At 33.3% G+C, this 8,598-nt stretch overlaps 1 long non-coding RNA gene across 1 annotated transcript; it reads left to right on the top strand.

The window, feature by feature from the left end:
* The first annotated feature begins 4,042 nt into the window (after positions 1-4,042).
* On the top strand, positions 4,043-4,492 carry LOC107701903 (uncharacterized). The gene is made up of 3 exons (XR_001635703.1): positions 4,043-4,189; positions 4,278-4,338; positions 4,437-4,492. It is a non-coding gene; the product is annotated as an uncharacterized LOC107701903 (long non-coding RNA).
* The last annotated feature ends 4,106 nt before the right edge of the window (positions 4,493-8,598 follow it).

Below are 8,598 nucleotides of genomic sequence, written 5' to 3'. Positions count from 1 at the left end.
CTACTTAGGAATTACACAGGCTTCAGTCTGAATCCAACTCTTATGAAGATCTGAACACCTGATAAGGGATGAGGCCAACCTCTCCGAGGACTTAAGATGACACCAAGCTTAAACCAACATACAAAACTACCAAATTGTCCTATAAGTTTGATCGCAACATATAATCATTACTGTTAATAGTGTTCACCATTTGTTTGAATACATGTCATTAACTAACGGGATTTTTTTTTTTCTGTACATATCTGCCATATGGATATCACCTTGACATATTCACCACTGATAAACTCCTAAATGTAATGTAGAAACTTTAATTTTCTTTGAAGCTGCTTTGCAACGATTTGTATTGTGAAAAACGCTATACAAATAAATGTGAATTGAATTGATTAACAGATAATTATTTCATGTAAATTAAAATGTTTAAAAATGTCACTTTCAATTCATATGATCATGTACTTCTGGAAAATCTACAAATGATTTGACTAAAAGCTTTTGTTAATGCACAACACGTGTGCAGTTATTGAGGTGTGATAAAGTTAGGGACAGGTTTAGTAGTATGGGTAGGTTTAAGGGTTGGTGAAAGGCTCAGAAGTGTACAGGGGTCAGGAACACTGTTCAATCGGTTTATATCACATTGTTTGATAAATGTATTTTCTTAAAAATGTTATTAGTTTTCTCCTGTTGATGTAGGAATATTATGTTTTATGATATACAGTAATATACCATATTAAGTGTTGAGGCAATAAAAACATGTTTTGCACCCAAATTACAATGTGTGTAATGTGTGATGTTTAGGAAGCATTTTGCTAAACTTATAACTAACCATCCTTTACACAAACATTGTTACAGCAGCTAAAAGTCCCATAAAGCCCATAAAGATACTAAACGTTAGTAAACATTTATAAACATTTACAAATGAAGAATAGTTTCCACTTTAGATTGGGTACTACAAAAACATGAACAAATAATTAATAAATGATTTGTTAAGATGTGAAAATAGTAGAAGTCTATGCAACCAAAACAGACCAAATATCTGATCTTTACAGACTGTGATTATGAGTTAATGAATAATATGTTAACATGAATAGTTTGTGAAGAGCTTAAAATTACTTATTAAGCTAATTTTAAAAAAAAATTGTAAATGTAAAAATACCATTAGGTAATATATAAACTTAAGTTTAATGACATTTGTTAGCATTCAAAAGTACATTAACAAATAAGCTTGTAATCATTGTATAATTTCTGTTAAAATCATTTGTAGATTTTTAAAAAGTGCTTGATTGTATGAATGAAAAGTTTAATGACATTTGTAAGCATTAACTAATGGTCCGTGAAGCATTATAAAATGTTTGTTAATGATTTATTAATGAAGCTTTTAACAATTGCAAACCCTGTGTGAAAATCATTTGAAAATATTTTAAAAAGTGCACGATCATATGAATTGAAAATCTGATGACATTTGTAAGCATTTCAATTTACATTAAATAATGGTCTGTTAATCATTAGGTAATTTTAATAAGTACATTAGTAAACATTAACACATTATCTCATATTTCTAGCAATGTGAATATATATTAACTAATGATCTGTTAAACCTTAAATAATGTTTGTTAATGCTTTATTAATTAGTCATTATAAAGTGTTACCCCCACCAGTCACTGTTCAAAATATTAATAAGTATTTCCAGCACTTCACTTTTAAAATTCCAGTAAGAAATTTTATGCTATTCTTCAGTGACATACACAATGACAAATACAATCTTAATGCAATGGCATCCAATGAGTTTCCAGTCTGAACTTTGCGCAGACTTGTCAAGTTCTTCCAGACTCATTTCAGACAGGTCCACTTCGTCAAAGTATATTTATTACAATTATAGCATACAGTTAGTGTTGACGGTATGGTTTCTTTTTTGGGCAAAACTCCCCACGCCTGTCCATGCAGCCATGCTTGGACAAAGCGGGGAGAGCAGCAAGTCAAACCTCCCTGGGCTACAGAACAGATCCAGTATATGCATACATAATTACAATTATTACAATTAAAAAGAAGAAAACTTATGGTGGGTAGAAAAAAAGGAAAACTTATCTCGTTATTTTGACATAATAACTTATTTCGAGATATTAACTCGCTATTTCGACATAACTTGTTATTTCGAGATATTAAGTCGTTATTTCGACATAATAACTAGTTATTTCGAGATATTAAGTCATTATTTTGACATAAATCTCATCATGTTAAGGTTTGTATTAATTTCAATATTAGCCACTAGAGGGCAGAATAAGACAGTGAATCAATTAAAGAACACATTGTAGTTACTGTTAAGCACTTTTAAAACATGGTGCTCCACAATCTCAGAAGTTTATCATTGGGAATTTGCATTCATGCCAGGCATATGCATTCATTCCAAGCTAACATTTATTGAGTTGAAATGTATGTAGCCCATAAATGCAACATATAACCGTAAAAGGTCGTCATAAATACACTGGCATGTATTCTATGTAGTTTTCATAACACTGAATTATGTTGACCTACTGGTAAGCACTTTTACAAGTTGGTGCTCCAAAACCCCAGAAGTTTATCATGGGAATTTGCATTCATTCCAGGCTAACATTTATTGAGGTGAAATTTATGTAGCCCATAAATGCAACATATTACCGTAAAAGGTTGTCATAAATGCACTATAGGCGATAGTTTTCATAACACTGGATATTCTACTAATTCAAACTTTTCTAATACATGGCCTAATAGGCAATTAACTTATTTAGCAATTACGTAGCCATATAGTTTTGTGCTAATTGCTAGTATTGCTCTTTCAGCCAACTTCGTTTATCTATTAGACTTGGTATATTTGTTGGCAGCATCAGTTCGCAGCGCCACTTCCGGTGGCATCTCCAGTTGCCAAATGCGGTCAAGCCAGCCGCGGTTAAGAAGAACACGGTCAAACCAGCCGCCAACATTATGAAGCTGCAGGCCCGGACACCCAACTGCACGCTCAGACCTATCGTTTTTTCAGACAGTGCCTCCTGCTGATTGGATGAACATTTGTTTTGTAGCGTGTGTACCGTAATAATTTCCAACATTATAAAACTGCTAGCAAGTAGCAACATCGGACACGTGAGTAAGGTTATTAATTTTATTAAAGCGATTCCTGAAAATTACCAGGTTTTATGGCATAAATCAATGTGACATCTTATTACACCAACAAACGAATAGCCTATTTTTGTATTTAATGATAGTTTAGACAGAGAGTTTGACAAAATAAGCCATGAATTTTGTTCTCCCCAGTTATTTTCAAACACGTGGTGCGTAACCTATTATTGCTAGCTTAGTCAGTGTTTGATTTGATCAAAATTAGTGTCGAAAGATAGCATTATTTTATAATATTTACAGCTTGCTCTTATTTTCTGTGTTATTGTACCATTCTGGGATACTTAATATGTTTTCTAACAAAATAAAAAACGTTAAAGTAAAAATGTTAAAATAAAATGTATAATATATAATACAATTATTATTTGTAACATATTTTAGTACTATGTAGGTCTACTGTACGTATTACTGTATTAACTACTATTATTTCATACTAATATTACTACTACATTTACTATTAGTAGTAGTAGTATGTGTAAGAAAAATAATATTGCACGTTCTTTTTATTGTACTTTACAAATCTCAAAGTGCTACCACAGACAATAACAGTAACACAATAACAGTGTAACAATTAGAAATAAGTTCTGTAATAATTACAAATAAGATCTTTGGAATAAAATGCGGCCTTGAGTTTATTTTCATCAAAATATCAAGTAATCTGCGTAGAATTGACAATATGAGCTCTGTTGGGTTGTCTAAATAATTTGCGTGTGACTTGTGTATTTTTTCCCAGATGGATATTACAATTCAAAAAGGGGGGTCTCTGCCAGAACTAATACAGTGCACCAAATGCTGCAGTCATTTCCACTGTCCATTTTGTGATTCCTCAGTTTTCCAACCAACACAGTTGGCAAAAGTGCAAACGCATCTGCAGGCACATTTCAATACACTGGTCCAGCATGAAGATAATATTTGCAGTGTGTGAATGTTTTATTTTATTAATTGGTTTATTTGTACAGGCCATCATTCATGGCCTTTGCGAGCTGCAGGGCTTGTCTTGGCAGGAGGCTGAAGAGATGTTCCTCCAGGGCCCCACTTATCACTCAAGGTATGTTTTCAATTTTTGTTTGTACAAAAACTGTTGGATTTTTGTGTTACACAACATTTCTGACAACAGCATTTATCTTTTCTTTTAGTGAAGTTGAGGAATTTGACAGAAGAATTGCTCGAGAAATGAAAAATCTCCCCAACAAGAATGTAAAGCAGTTATTTTATTTGATGTTTTTAATATGTAATATATATACATTATTAACCCAATTATTTTTTTTCACCATTTTTCTCTGCATTGTTTACAGCTCGATGACTTGTAGGACCTCATGAAAAAGAATACAAAAATAAAGTTTGGTGTGAGAAAATGACTCCGAGCACTATAATTTATTGTATGTAAATATAGAGTTAATGTTCATCCCCTAACTCAATATTAAAGAATGTGATAAATCCTTAATAATTAAGAAAACAATAAATGACTATGAAAATATTTAAGTAACTGAACAATTTCTATTTACAAATACAATTAATAAAAATAAACCAGACTTAATGCATTAAATCATAACCTAGTATGTGTAATATTTTATATAATAATGCATTCAGTCATAGCGTAATATTTTATAGTAGAAAAATAGTGTAAGTTGCAATCTATCAGCAATTGAATTCAGGTTAGGTAATCTTATCTAATCAGGTTAGATAATCTTCCAAACAGCAGGTGGCACTGTCTGAAAAAAACGATAGTTCTGGGAGTGCTGGTCTGAGCATGCAGGTCTGAGTGTGCAGTTGGGTCTCCGGGCCTGCAGATAATCTTCCAAACAGCTGGTGGCACTGTCTGAAAAAAACGATAGGTCTGAGCGTGCAGGTCTGAGCGTGCAGGTCTGAGTGTGCAGTTGGGTCTCCGGGCCTGCAGATAATCTTCCAAACAGCTGGTGGCACTGTCTGAAAAAAACGATAGGTCTGAGCGTGCAGGTCTGAGCGTGCAGGTCTGAGTGTGCAGTTGGGTCTCCGGGCCTGCAGCTTCACCCTACTCCGCGATTTAAACGAGTGTGCGCGCGTATTACTATGATTACGGTCTATTCAGGACCAACATGGAGAGAGCGCGCTTTCAGAACGCTTTTCATTTAGATGCCCAGAATTGACAGAAAATATAACAAGATGACATTTCTCTCTATATTTTTCTCGATATTATATAATTTTCTTTAAAGATCACCTTTCAAATCATTGTTTTATGTAGATGAGTTACAGCAGGATTCATAGAAAACAGACAAAATAACGTATTTCGTCCTTCTACATACATGAATTGCTTTTCATTTGTTTTACTGTACAAGAGTGACAGCATTTTTATATAATGAGGTTTAACTTCTGCGCTGAAAGTGAACTCCAATAACAAAATAAGTTCACAATAAAAATAAATTACTTTATGTTAAATAATATGCCTTTATTTCACTCCAGATGCCTATAAAGAACTAATTTCTACTAAGTATAAAATGCAATAAGACAAGAGTAAATTGTTTTCATATGAGGTGTGTATATTGTCAGGGGTGGATCTAGAAAATAATTTTTAGAGTGGCAAAGGGGTGGCATGGGGTCTATGAGGGGTGGCGACACCAAAGCAAGCCCCCATGCATAGTCTTTGGGGATTTATGGTCTGACATACACAGTTGTGTTCACAAATATTGTATTACCATTAAGTAATCATCCATACTGTTTAAAATTAAAAATAAATAACAACATTTCAATATCCATCATGGCACCAAGTCACAACAGTAGTAAATATGATACGGCATATGTCAACTTGATTGATGGCTTTGACCTTTTGACCTTTCCCCTCCCCCCACGTAGCCCACCACATGGCGACCACCCAGTTGTGTTGACCCCGTGACCTGTCCAGATGTGAAGATTGGCTTATGTGAAATTCCGACGTCAACCTATGACCTACGGGGATGTAAAATGTTGTTTGTTCAGCTGTTTGACCATTTCAGAGAATGGCAGGCGATAAATGAAGACCTAAGGAATGTTTTTGAAGATTTTAATGGTCCGTTCCCACATCCGGGGGGGTTCCCCATCTGGGGTCCGTGTGTCCGGCTGCATTCCAAGTCAGGGCATTTTTGCTCTCTCTCACTCTATGGGAGATGTGAGAAAGATATTGGTTTTAAGGTCAATAATAAATAAACAATTTTAAACAGTTTGTGAGAACAGATCACAATATGTGTGCCCACACACAAATAATATGTTGACTATTTAAAAAGATTCTCAACATAATAAAATAATTTAAATAAAATATGTAACATGACTAATAATGAAATTGGGGATAAATCAATAAATAAAGAAATACAATTCCTCTTACATTTTTCCATGAGAAAGTCTTCCTCCTAGTGCAGGAATGACCATTCCGTGAATGAAATATTTCCCAAAAACCTCTAAAAAAAAACCCTCTCTCTCACCTTCTTTCTCCCTCTCTTTCTCTCAGACGCATGCGTGCACATTCAATTGCCCCGAGTCTTATTCTCTTCTTTTAAATGAAAATAAATTAATTCATTATGTGATCGCACATGATATAAAACAAAGCAAAACATGTACACTAGTTTTAGTCATCGCTAAAAATATAAAAATGTCGTACATTTTACCAGGATCGGGAAAAAAATAAAAATTTAACAGGCCGAATGATATGGGCTATTGGGGGCCCCGGTCATGTTTATGGAGACTTTACATAGACAGTTCAATTCAATTTAAATCACTTTTATTTTTTATATCTTTTCACAAACGCTAAAAATATAAAAATGTCGTACATTTTACCAGGATCGGGAAAAAAATAAAAATTTAACAGGCCGAATGATATGGGCTATTGGGGGCCCCGGTCATGTTTATGGAGACTTTACATAGACAATTCAATTCAATTTAATTCACGTTTATTTTATATATCTTTTCACAAAACAAGTTGTTACAAAACAGTTGAACAGATAAACATCATATTTAGAAACTTTAATATTTAGATTTACATTATATTCATTAATTTTATACACTATCATCCCCTAACCCTATCATCACAGTAAACTTTCTACATTTTTTATATTTTCAGAAACATTACTTAGTATAATTTATTATTTAAAAAAGCTGTTATGCTCATGGGGACAATCATTTGGAGTATTACTACACTTCATTATGACACTCCATAGACATAAGGATTTTGTACTGTACAAACACCTACCCATCACACATAAATTCTGCATACATACATTTTTAATAAAATATTGTTTTTAAGCGATCTGAATTATAAGAAATATCCTCATAAACACATTTGCATTGTTATATCAGTGTTATAACCATGTCAGTATACAAATTTGTGTTCTGATCAATCATATAAACAAGCACACACATAAACATTTCAAACTAAAGATAGACTTATCTCTATTTTAAAGAATATGGAAATAAATAATTATATATGACAGCATGTTTTAAACTAAAGCAAATCATTCATCATGCAATTTAAAAAGTATTCAACATTTATTTAAGTTTATTGAACTTATAAAACACATCATTCTCTTCATTTAAATAAATAAAATGTGATTATATATAACATACTTTATAAAAATATGCATTTACTATAGTTTCAGTTGACAATAAAAATGCTTTACATTATTCTGGGAGCGATGATAACCAACCAGAAGTTTAAGTAGGAAAAGCGCCTCTGTCTCTCGCTCTAACCCTTACCCTCACCTTCTTTCTCTCTCTCTCTCTTTCTCTCACAGACAGAGTGAAATGTCAGTCTGAGTTGTGTGAGCCGACACACGCACGCGCACACACACACACACACACACACACACACATGCCTTGGTTTTTGTTTTCTGGGGACGCTCCATAGACGTAATGATTTTGTACTGTACAAACACCTACCCATCACACAAAAATTTCTGAACATACTTACATTTTTAATTTAATATTTTTTGTAAGCAATCTTAATTATGAGGACTCAAAACTCATTATACAAATTTGTGCTCTGATAAATCATATAAACAAGCAAACACACACACATACATAAACATTACAGGCTAAAAGAGACTTTTCGGAAGCAGATCATACATTTAATCAAGTATTCAAGTTTATTGAACTTATAAAACACATTTTAAACGAAAATTGTAGTTTTTCACTAACTACGCATAAACGTTGTTTTTGCAAAAACACAAACATGTACAATCACATGTACATAAGTTGGAAAATTAAATCCTGCTTTGAGCTCTTCTCACTAACAGAATTGAAATGTCAGTCTGAGGCGGTAGTGCTGACAGACACACACACACGCGCACACACGCACACGCGCACGCGCACACACACACACACACACACATTGTTTTTTATATTTTCTGGGGATGTTCCATAGGCGTAATGATTTTGTACTGTACAACCACCTACCCGTCACACAAAAATCTCTGCACATGCTTACATTTTTTATTAAATATTGTTTGTAAGCAA

Source organism: Sinocyclocheilus anshuiensis, unplaced genomic scaffold (assembly GCF_001515605.1).
Source record: "Sinocyclocheilus anshuiensis isolate Anshui unplaced genomic scaffold, SAMN03320099.WGS_v1.1 scaffold530, whole genome shotgun sequence".
NCBI classification, from domain to species: domain Eukaryota; kingdom Metazoa; phylum Chordata; class Actinopteri; order Cypriniformes; family Cyprinidae; genus Sinocyclocheilus; species Sinocyclocheilus anshuiensis.
This window is presented reverse-complemented; position numbering and strand designations above follow the sequence as displayed.